Genomic DNA, 12125 nt, shown 5'->3' with positions numbered 1-12125 from the left:
TCTGGTTTTTACCAGCTGTGAGGTGGGCTTGCTTGGTGTGGGGCGTGTGCACGACGGACTGAGGTGTTTTAACTTGGACTGTGGCCACACACAGTGCTACCAGACTCAACAGGTTCTAGGAGCTACTGTCAAGATTCAGAAATCACTACCCGACCAACAGGTGCTGGCATGCAGAGACATCTTGGCAGCCCTTCTGAACGGTGCATCTTAGCTAAGCTCCCTTATCTACCTGTGAGAGGCCCCAGAAGAGGAACACAGTGCTCCCATCTTCTTCCCGACATTCTCAGCCACAAAGCACCAACTTCTCAAACACAAAGACTGACACTGAATGTCAGTGGTCCTGGGTAGACTTCTGTTACACCCTTGTCCTCTCCCTCAGGACACTCTGCACTGCAGAGAACCCCCAGAAACTGGTGCTGAGCCAGGGCAACGTTACCGCAGGCCCATGTCTCCAAAGAGTTCTCTAACAAATCATTTCCTATCCCTCTGAAATTTTCCTGATCCTACACTTCCTTCCGCCCTGTGCACAGGGTATTTGAGCTGTAACCAACCATCTGTCTCGACTTCTCATTCTAGTATGTGCTACCAAAAGTAAAGCCGGGTGTGGTGGCGCACGCCTTTAAATCCCAGCACTCGGGAGGCAAAGTCAGACTGACTGCTCTGAGTTCGAGGCCAGCCTGATCTATAAAAGTGAGTCCAGGATAGCCAGGACTGTTACACAGAGAAACCCTGTCTCAAAAAACCAAAAAGGAAAAGGAAAAGAAAAAAAAAAGTCAGGTCTGACTGGGGCTGATGCTTACTCAGTGGGCTGAGGAAGGAGGGTAACACTTTCAAAGCCTGTCTGGGCAACTCGGTGAGGCCCTGTATTAAAACCAAAAAGTTAAAAAGCTGCAGGCAAGTGCTCTCAGCCATTTGCTGCTTTTCTAGAAGACCTCGGATTTAGATCCCAGTATCCACACTGGGGCCTGGTTCTAAACAGCCACACATGGCTCCTAGCTGGCTGTAACTCCAGTCCCAGGGAATCTGGTGCCCGTTCTGGCCTGTGCAGGCACCAGGCACATACGCAATATGCCGCATACAACATTCATACACACATTAAAATTTCTACTAAAGCTCAGGATATAGCTCAAGGATAGAGCACTTAACACACACACACACACACACATACACACACACACACACACACACACACACACACACACACACAGAGAGAGAGAGAGAGAGAGAGAGAGAGAGAGAGCACTGGGCTCAATCCCAGATTTTAAAAAAGACTAAGAGGGCAGAAGAATATGAAGACAGGCAGATGCCAAAGGCAGTGAGGACAGTGTGTGGTGTGCAGGTTGGCGTGATGAATGACACATTTCATTTTTATTTTTATTTTTTGGTTTTTCGAGACACGGTTTCTCTGTCCTGGAACTTGCTCTGTAGTCCAGGCTGGCCTCAAGCTCAAGGAGATCCACCTGCCTCTGCCTCCCAAATCCTGGGATTAAAGGCATGCGCCACCCTACCTCCACCCCCCCACCCCCCCACTGAATGACACATTCTTGGTTGTGGTGCTGAATGCCTGGGTTTGTGAGTACTCTTCCCTCACTTGATCCCTCCCTTTTCTGCAGGTCAAACCCAGGGTCTTCCATACACTAAGCAGGTTTTCCAACCCCAAGCCAGTCCAATTTGCATGTCTGAAATGGTAAATTGTATGGCTGTGTGAATTTTATTTTAACATAGCTCTTACCAAGAGAAGACGAAAGTGTTTTTAAAACTCAAAGTTAAAATAAAATAAATTTAACTGTATTTTTACATTGATTTATTTACTGTGTGTATGCACATGCTATGTATGGCACATACATGAAGATCAGAGGACAACCTTTTTTTGCTTTGGTTTGTTTGGTTTGGTTTTTCAAAACAGGGTTTCTCTGTGTAGCCTTGGCTGTCCTAGACTCATTTTGTAGACCAGGCTGGCTTTGAACTCAGAGCTGTACCTACTTCTGCCTCCTGAGTGCTGGGATTAAAGGCGTGCACCACCACGCCCAGCAGTGGTGCTACCTCTTGAAGCAAAGGACAGCAGATGTTCAGCACCCACATGTTCTCACAGCAGATGCTCACAAGCACACAGACTTCAAGGTGATCTTTCTCCCTCAAGCACACACTCAGACACCTTAAAAGAATCCCCTAGGGCCGGGTGTGGTGGCGCATGCCTTTAACCCCAGCACTTGGGAGGCAAAGGCAGGCAGATCGCTGTGAGTTCGAGGCCAGCCTGGTGTACAAAGTGAGTCCAAGACAGCCAAGGCTACAGAGAGACCCTGTCTCGAAAAAAACTTAAAAAAAAAAAAAAAAAAAAGAATATCCCCTAGGGACTGGAGGTTAAGAGCACTGGCTGCTCTTCCAAAGGTCCTAAATTCAATTCCCAGCAATCACATGGTGGCTCACAACAATCTATTGAGATCTGGGGCCCTCTTCTGGCATGCAGGCACACATGCAGGCAGAATACTGCATACAAAATAAATAAATAAATCTTTAAAAAAAAAAAAAAAGGATTCCCCTCCCACACGACTGGCAGACCAAGAAGATGGTGCTCACCTGAAAGTCAGGAAAGAAGACAGGGCAGTAAATATAATAGGCAAAACCCACACAGCATATCTACCATGGGAGGAAAGAGGTTCATAAACACAAACTCCCTCCCCAAACAACCACAAATGATCCAACTGAGCACAGACAAGGAGAGAAACCAGGAAATGGGGGAAAGACACTTGCACAGCTGTGCAGACTCATACACACCAGCTGAGTGTAGAGGTGCACTCCTGTAAGTCCAGACTCAGGAGACAGAGGCAGAAGGACCCCAAGTTCAAGCTAGAGAAAGAAGGGGGGGGCAGAAGGGAGGAGGGAGGAAGGAAGGAAGGGAAAGAGAGAACACAAGTAGAATGGAGTAAGACGTAACTTTTGGGACTGGGAAGGGTTAACCTATGTATCTAAGGTCACCAAGAAATACAAGGAAGAGCTGGGCATGGTGGCACATGCCTTTAATCTCAGCACTCGGGAAGCAGAGGCAGGTGGATTGCTGTGAGTTCAAGGCCAGCCTGGTCTACGAAGTGAGTCCAGGACAGCCAAGGATGCACAGAGAAACCCTGTCTCAAAAAACCAAAACAAAGCAAAACAAAAAACAAAACAAAACAAAACAAAAACAAACAAACAAACAAACAAAAAAACCAAGAAATACAAGGAAAAGCAAAGCCAGAAACAAAACTGTGGCTGAGAAAGTCTGTACGAAATGAGACGTGACAAGAAGTAGAGGGGAAAAAATACTGATATTGATGAGAAGGGATACCCAGAAAAGAAAAGAAAATGTCAAATGTCAAAAAAAAAAAAAAAAACAATTCCAGAACACTAAATCTAACTATTGAAAGAAATATATTAAAAACCACAGAATTAGAGTTTGGCCTCTGCTCCCCCATTATGTGAATTAATATTGAAGTTCTATCCTTTAAATGACAGAAATATTTTGCAGGGTAACTAGCAAGTCCTTTGACAGCTGAAACTGCACCTGCTGTTACAACTGATTCACAGGCCATTGCTTCTTGCTTTTTAATCACCTTATGCTCTATTTGCACTACACTTGAGTACACTTATTATTTTATAGCGTTTCCAGAGCGCAAAGGAAGCCACAAGTCCTGTCTGGGTGAGGCTTATTAACAAATGTGGAAACATATGGAGCCCAGCTAAATCCCAGCTGCCTGGACAACACTGAGTGTTCAAGGTCCAAACATTAAAATTCATTTTTACTATGTACAGTAAGTATCCCTAGCCTCATCCAAGGGTGAGCTCCTCTAAAACAGTAAACTCTACACGGGTTGAGCATCTGTCTCTCATCTGACTTCCTTCTTTTTTTTCTTTTTTTTTTTAAAGAGAGATGCTAGAATAGACAGGTCTATGCAAACACTCCAAACTCCAAAATCTAAAAACAGTTCTGGTTCTACGCTTTTGTGATAAGAGACTGTCAACCAATATGCACCATGTTTTCCATATATGTGTGTATATATGAGTTTAATTTATAAACAGCAATAATAAAAGGAAATAGAATATTGCTATTTGACAATTACAAGGACTACACTCTAATAAAGTTATATGATTGTGGTGCCTCTTAAAAATATCTTACTTTGTGGGGCTGGAGAGATGGCTCAAAGGTTAAGAGTACCAGCTGCTCTTCCAGAGATCCTGAGTTCAATTCCCAGCAACCACAGGTTGCTCACAACCATCTGTAATGAGATCCAGTGCCCTCTTCTGGCATGCAAGCAGAATACTGTATATATAATAAACAAACAAATCTTTATTTAAAAAGAAAAAAATCTTGCCGTTTGATGGTGGCACACACCTTTAATCCTAGCACTCGGGAGGCAGAGGCAGGTGGATTGCTGTGAGTTTGAGGCCAGCCTGGTCTACAAAGCGAGTCCTCCAGGACACCCAAGGTTACACAGAGAGACCCTGTCTTGAAAGAAAGAAAGAAAAAAAAAACCTTACTTTGCAACACATATCAGCAACCCTATCATTTTCTTTTCTTTCCTTAGATCAAGCACTTTTACTTGTTTATGTAAAGGAAGCTGTTTATAGCTTCTATTTGACATGAAAATTCTCAGCAGTGCCTTTGTGCTGTGGGGCCAACCAATAAAATAAGTCACTTGAGTACAACATTATGATACTGAAATAGTCTCCATGACAACTACAAGCACCACTAAGTGACCAAAGGGCCAGGAGAACATGCTGGACAGAGGGGTGACTCACGACCCAGGCAAGCAAAGAACAGTGCTCTGATAGCATCCAAATCAAAGTCACGGTGTTGTCAGTACTGGAAACGGGTTATCTCTTTTTGAACTGTTAGTCACAGAGGGGTCTCACAGATCTGCCTCCCAAACCTTACAGGCCATTGCTTTGTCCCCCGCAGCCCCAGAACCCGGCGAGTAATCCCTATTGCTGAAGACACCACATACTTGAGTTACAGGACGCAAGGAAATCAAGCCAGTATAACTGTAAGTTTCAAGCTCACTGGCCAGTTTTCATGCAACCATGATAATGGACAGCAATGATTCTGTCTTGTTTTGTGTTGGCTTTATTTTTAAATTTTATTTATGGATATGGGTGCTTTACTTGCATATATGTCTGTACATTCCGGCCCAGAAGACACTGGGTCCCCTGACTGGAGCTATGGATGGCTGTGAGCCACCATGGGGGGCTGTTAGGAATTGGAACCGGGTCCCCCTGGAAGAGCAGCCAAACTGCTGAGCCATCTCTCCAGCAGATCAGTGATTTCCCACAGCACTACCAATTACACCCTGACTTCATTTTCACTTTAACCTGCATTTCAAGGATGAGCCACTGAGCTGCCGCCTGAATTACATCACACTTCCTCAGCACTGAACTCCATCTCCGAATGTCTTTGTAACTTCTGGGCCCACGGAGCTTCCGTTTACCACTTCCTAGGAAGTCCTTCCTGCAGACAGGGGAAAAGCTATCCCCGTCGCACTGGTTTTTCGTTCACGACTGCTACGGTTTGAGTGTGCACTGTCCCCTATAAGCTATAAGCTCAAATGTGTTTGAAACCGTTGCCCGCCATCCCCACCCTCCAGCCAAGAGCCCGGCCATGGGGGTGTTGTCAAACTTTTGGACGTGATGCTTGGCTAAAGAAGTGGGTCACTGGGGGGTTTTAGTCCAGCCCCAATCAGACTGTTTCCTGATCCACCCAGATAACGGGTCGCGCTGCAGGCTCACAGTGCATACCTCCCCACTGTGCAATCATGAACTAAAAATAATTACTCCTCTCAGTTTTTTCCATCAAGTATTTTATCCCAGTGACAGGAAAAATAGCATAATGTCTTATGTCAGGAGTTATTAGTTTTGTGAATGTGTTTTGTTTTGTTTTTTGTTTGTTTGTTTGTTTGTTTTTCAAGACAAGGTTTCTTTTGTAGTCCTGGCTGTCCTGAACTTTGTAGACTAGGCTGTCCTGGAACTCACAGAGATCCACCTGCCTCTGCCTCCCGAGTGCTGGGATTATGGGCGTGTGCCACCACGCCCGGCTTTTGTGTTAGTTACAGGGATTGAACCTAAGGCTTACCACATGCTAGGCAAGCACTCTACCACTGAGCTACCATTTGTTGTGTTTGAGCCACAGTCTCACTCTGCAGCCCAGGCTGGCCTCCAACTGTCAGCAAACCTTCTGCCATAGTCTCCTGAGTATGACGGGGGCCACCACACCCAGCTCATTGCATCTTACTTGTATTATTTAGTAGTAAGACATGTTGTGGAGCTGAGCAAGTAGATGGCAACACCTCAATGGTGAGAATGTTAGGAGCTGAAGCAGTGTAAGTGGCTCTGTGGGGACCCTGAGATTTGGAAGGGCACACTAAAGTTAGTGGTAAACGGGCACCACGGCTGCAGCTAACTTTCAGACAATTCAGGGGGAAAACTGTGTTTACAGACAAAGAGCTGCCAATTATGTTAAACCATTCAAATTTTGGACATTCTGTATACGATTCATGCAAACCTTAATTTGTTTCGAGACAGGATCTCAATACGAACATCAGGCTGGCCTTGACTCACAGAGTTCTGCCTGCCTCTGTCCCCCAAAAATGCATACCACACACTCATCCTCTTCAAAATTTACATCTATAATCATGCAAAATAAAATTGTGAAAGTCATATAAGGGCAGGCTATAGGTATAGCTCAGACGTAGAATGTTTGCTGGTCACGATCAAGGCCATGAGTTCAATCCCCAGCACCAAAAAGTATTTTTTCCTGTGTGTGTGTGTGTGTGTGTGTGTGTGTGTGTGTGTGTGTGTGTGTGTGTACGGCATAGGTGGTGTCCTTCTCTATCTTTGTTGTTGTTGTTTTGGTTTTTCCAGACAGGGTCTCTCTGTGTATCCTTGGCTATCCTGGGCTCACTTTATAGACCAGACTGGCCTTCCTGGCTCTGCCTCCCAAGTGCTGGGATTAAAGACGTGTGCCCGGCTGGTATCCTTCTCTGTCTTATCCCTGAGGCAGAGTCTCATACTTGGAGCCTGCAGTGCATCTTTCAGCTAAGCTAGCAACCAGCAAGCTCCACCAACCCTCCTGACCCTCCCTCTTCAATGTTAGGGTTACAGGCACGGAAAGGACCACACTTAGCTTTTACACGGGTGCTGAGATCTGACCTTCAGCTGAACCATCTCTCTGGGCCACCCAAAATATGTAGGGATTATTTTTATCATTTTAAAGTATATGTTTCTGTATGTGGGTCTGTGTGCAGCTATGTGCCTATGGAAGCTGGAAATGGCAGGCTGCCCTAGAGCTGCAGTTACAGGAGGCTGGGAGCCACCCAGCGTGCGTGCTGAGATGTACGCAAGTCCCTTGCAAAAGCAGCATGTGCTCTTAAGCACTGAGCAATCTCTCCAGCACCACCCCAACCCCTATTTTTATAATGAAAAAAAAATCATTTAAAAATATTTGAGAGGCCAGGGAGTGGTGGCACACGCCTTTAATCCCGACACTTGGGACACAGATGATCCCTAGAAGTTCAAGGCTAGCCTGGTCTACAGAGCAAGTTCCAGATCAGTCAAGGCTACAAAGAGACACCCTGTTTTGAAAAAACCAACCAAACAAACAAAGGAGGTACAGAGGTGAGGTCGGTTATAATATTTCACAAAGATAAAATGGCCCTTACAGTCACCTGCAGGCTCTATATGATAGAAAATCCCCAGATACACAAAACAACAAACAGTACACATTGGATGGGAGGCTCTGGGCACGACTCTGCAGAACTGCAAGGCAAGTCCCTTGTTTTAAATCTTAATAAACGTCCTGGCTTTACCTCATTCTGTATTCTGTAACAGGCAGGGAACCAGATTTACCTGAGTCAGGTCTGTGGTAGTTTGAATAGGACCCCATTGACTCGTATGTGAATGCTTGGCCACCAGGGAGTGGCACGATTAGGAGGTCTGGCCTACGCCGGGCATGGTGGCGCACACCTTTAATCCCAGCACTCGGGAGGCAGAGGCAGGCGGATCACTGTGAATTCAAGGCCAGCCTGGTCTACAAAGGGAGTCCAGGACAGCCTAGGCTACACAGAGAAACCCTGTCTCTAAAAAAACATGTAAAAAAAAAAGACAGTAGCAATTAAAAAAATAAATTTAAAAAAATTAACTAAATTAAAATTAAGTGGTATAGTATATGTCTATAATCCCAGCCAGGAGACTGAGGTGGAAAGATCACAAGTTCAAAGCCAGCGGGGCTATAAAGAATCCACTGAGTTAAATGTTAATCTCATCCCCAAAGTCACCTTCCTGTAAATTAGGATAGTGTTAATGTCTGTCTAGGCACTGTGTCCCAGCCAAGTTTACACATAAAATTAGCCATCACGGCCTGTAAGAACAGAGGCCAAAGGTGCACACTCACTGACAGGAGCCTTCATCTGGTCAACACTGAACAGCTGCCTACCACCAGTTTGAGGCCAAAGACCTATGTTATCTGCTGTTGAGGTGTTATCTTCTGTTGGGGAAGCCTGCTGGAGGGAAGGTCACCTTCACACACACACACATGTGGGAAGATGTCAGGAGACTGACTAGTAATGTCAAAATCCTAGCATTAACTCCCACTGCTGATAAAGTCTAACAAAGCCCCAGACGTGGGGTTCACTGAGCGGCCAGACTGCTGGATCCTCCTCAGCAGCTGGTCCAGATAGCTGCGAGGCCGAGCAAACCCACCATGATTATCTTCTCACAAGAGCTGTTTTCCCTCAGCCTACAGCTACCATCAGGCCTCATGCTCACGCTACCAAACCACAGTCCAAGGGGCCTGAACTGAGGGTCAACTGTCTACAGGGCACTCAACCTGCTCAGCTCTTCTGGTCCCTTCACTGAGTGGCCTCCAAGGGGCTGCTGTTTGAGAATGGACTTCTAGGTCCTGTCAGAAATTAAGAGAATCTATGCAATGTTTGTAACTACTGTTTCTTTTGTGTTTGTTTTTGGGTTTGTTGTTGTTGTTGTTTAGTTTTTTTTCTTTTTGTTAAAATAATTTGTTTTTATTTATATGTGTTGGTGTTTTGCCCGCTTCACACATTTATGTCTATGAGAGTGCCAGATCTTAGAGTTATAGACAGTTGTGAGCTGCCATGTGGGTGCTGGGAATTGAACCCAGGTCCTCTGATAGAGCAGTCAGTGCTCTTAACCACTGAGCCATCTCTCCAGCCCGTTGTTTAATGTTTCAAGACAGGGTTTCTCTGTGTATATCCCTGGCTGTCCTGGACTCGCTTTGTAGACCAGGCTGGCCTCGATCTCACAGTGCTCCACCTGCCTCTGCCTCCTGACTGCTGGGATTACAGGCTTGTGCCATACTGTTTCTAAGAACCATGATGGAGAGCTGGAGAGATGGCTCAGTGGTTAAACGCACTGGCTGCGCTTCCAGAGGACCTGGGTTTGATCCCAAGCACCCACATGCCAGTCACAACTGTCTATAACTCAGGCCCCAGGAGATCCAAGGACACAGGCTTGAAACTGGTGTACAGAAATAAGTGGAGGTGGGGACTGGAGAGATGGCTCAGAGGTTAAGAGCATTGTCTGCTCTTCCAGAGGTCCTGAGTTCAATTCCCAGCAACCACATGGTGGCTCACAACCATCTATAATGAGATCTGATGCCCTCTTCTGGCCTGCAGGTGTACATGCAGATAGAGCACTATATATGTTATAAATAAATCTTTGAAAGAAAGAAAGACAGACAGGCATGGTGGCCTTTAATCCCAGCACTTAGGAGGCAGAGACAGGAGGATCTCAGTGAGTTCAAGGCCAGACTGGTCTACAAAGCGAGTCCAGGACAGCCAAGGCTACACAGAAAAACCCTGTCTCAAACAAACAAACAAACAAACAAACAAAAAACCAACCAAAAAAAAAAAAAAGAAAAGAAAAAACCAAAAGTACAGTGCCTCTAAGTGAAAGCAAAAAACATCAGCCACAGTTGGGTCTAAGAAAGTCTTTGGGGCTATTTTCACCAACCCTAAGGATCTAAATAATGTTCCCAGGACCCATATCTTAGAAAGAGAGAAGTGACTTCTGCAGGTTCTCCTCTGACCTGCACATGGACTTTCTTATGGTATGTACCTGACACACACAGAGGCCCACACACACACACACACATGCACACACATACACGTTAAGTGGGGTGAAAAGGGTTTCCATCTATAGTGAGGACAGCAGATAACCCATCACACCTAAGGACCAGGAAACCTATTGGGGTAGATTGCTGCCCAGAGAGACATTTCCTTAATCCTTGGATCCATCACAGAAAGGAGCCCTGCAGTGTCCTCAAGCTCCTGGGAGATGACCTTGAGTGTGCAGGCAAAGCTGTATCCCTTGTCATCCACTGCTTGGACACCAGTGAATCTGAGCAACACAGCACTTCTACAAACAAGGCATTCTGGGGGGAGCCACTGCTGCTCGCCAGTTTCCCTGGCAGTTATCCCAAGCCCTGTTGTAATAACCTGTTTTAGCCATTCGGGGACACTTCTTTGGAAGCTGCCTTGCATACTAAACGTGAAAAAGCCCAGCTGGTATGCAGACAGCCCATCCTCCTCGGCATCTTTATTTGGGAAGGGGAAAACCTCAAAATGAGCTTAGAAAGCAATTACTTTTCACTCTTAGCAATTATCAAATATACTTTAATGACCTATTAAGAATTACTCTAGCCGGGCGAGGAGGCACACGCCTTTAATACCAGCACTCGGGAGGCAGAGGCAGGCATATTGCTGCTAGTTCGAGATCAGCCTGGTCTACAAAGCGAGTCCAGGACAGGCAATGCCAACACAGAGAGATCCTGTCTTGAAAAACCAAAAAATAAAAATAAAAGAAAATTACTCTAAAGTGCTGGCAATAAGGAGGCTGCTGAGCGCCCAAGTTTCTACTGCAAATCAGATCATTACTAACCAGCCCCTGAGCAGTGTCTTTCCCTTGTTAGCTTTCATTTTGTCCTAGTACAGGGTAGGCAGAGTTCTCCATACAAAGAGCAAAAAAGAAAAAGAGAAGAAGAAGCCAGGCATGGTGGTGCACACCTTTAATCCCAGCACTCGGGAGCAGAGGCAGGCGGATTGCTGTGAGTTCGAGGCCAGCCTGGTCTACAAAGTGAGTCCAGGATGGCCAAGGCTACACAGAGAAACCCTGTCTCGGAAAAAAAAAAGAGAGAGAGAGAAGAAAAAAATTAGCAACATGAGGCTGTACAAAAATATGATACATCTGTAAATTGAAAAAACACCAGTGTGTGGGCTGGAGAGATGGCTCAGCGGTTAAGAGCACTGTCTGCTCTTCCAGAGGTCCTGAGTTCAATTCCCAGCAACCACGTGGTGGCTCACAAGCATCTATTCCCTCTAATGCCCTCTTCAGGCATGCAGGCGTAATGTAGTTAGAGCACTCATATACATAAAATAAATATATAAAATCTTAAAAAAAAAAAAAAAAAGAAAAACATCAGTGTGTATTATTGCCGTGGAACCCTGTTTGAGTGAAGCCACAAATGCTCTGAGATGAAACAAAAGCCACAAAACGGCAACAAACAAATATGCATACCTGTGTATTTAGGAGCCGAAATTACCTGGAAGCACAAACGGCAAAGGACAGTGAGGACTGCGGGGCTTGGGGGCGGAAGCCTTTAACCCCAGCACAGAGGCAGAAGCAGGGGGGTCTCCCTGAGTTTGAGGCCAATTTAATTGCACAATGTAACAGGACAAACAGGGCTGGGGGTGGGGGGTAGACCTGTCAGAGACTTTCCTCAATGTATGTTTTTCTACTGAGAACAAGCGTTTGCAAAGCAGAGAAAGTAACAACTTCTAAAGCAACCTCCAAACAAGTTTTGCCAAGGTGGAAGCCTCCAAGGCAGCCTTGCACAAGGGTTCCACCTTTTGAGTTTCGGATCCCTCCTGCTTTAAGCAGGCATTACAAATGATTTTTTTTCTCTCTCTCTCATCAGCCTTGTGGGGGTTGGGGTCGACAATTCCCTGCAGATTGATCTCACCCCTTTCCAACTCATAAAACTATCAGGCCTGGTTCCAGGCCCCTGCTCTTCACTCGGGGCTGCAGAAAAAACAAAGGTTGGGTGGGGGGGTGTTGAGTTAACACCAACT

At 45.7% G+C, this 12125-nt stretch overlaps 1 protein-coding gene across 1 annotated transcript in view; it reads right to left on the bottom strand.

Moving 5' to 3' along the window:
• The window catches only part of PYGB (glycogen phosphorylase B), a 39049-nt gene that overhangs the window by 26096 nt on the left and 828 nt on the right, over positions 1–12125 (bottom strand). The window lies entirely within an intron of this gene.

Source organism: Acomys minous, assembly GCF_964271855.1.
Source record: "Acomys minous genome assembly, chromosome: 3".
NCBI lineage: Eukaryota > Metazoa > Chordata > Mammalia > Rodentia > Muridae > Acomys > Acomys minous.
Note: the sequence above shows the minus strand (reverse complement) of the source record. Positions and strands in the feature narration are given on the sequence as shown.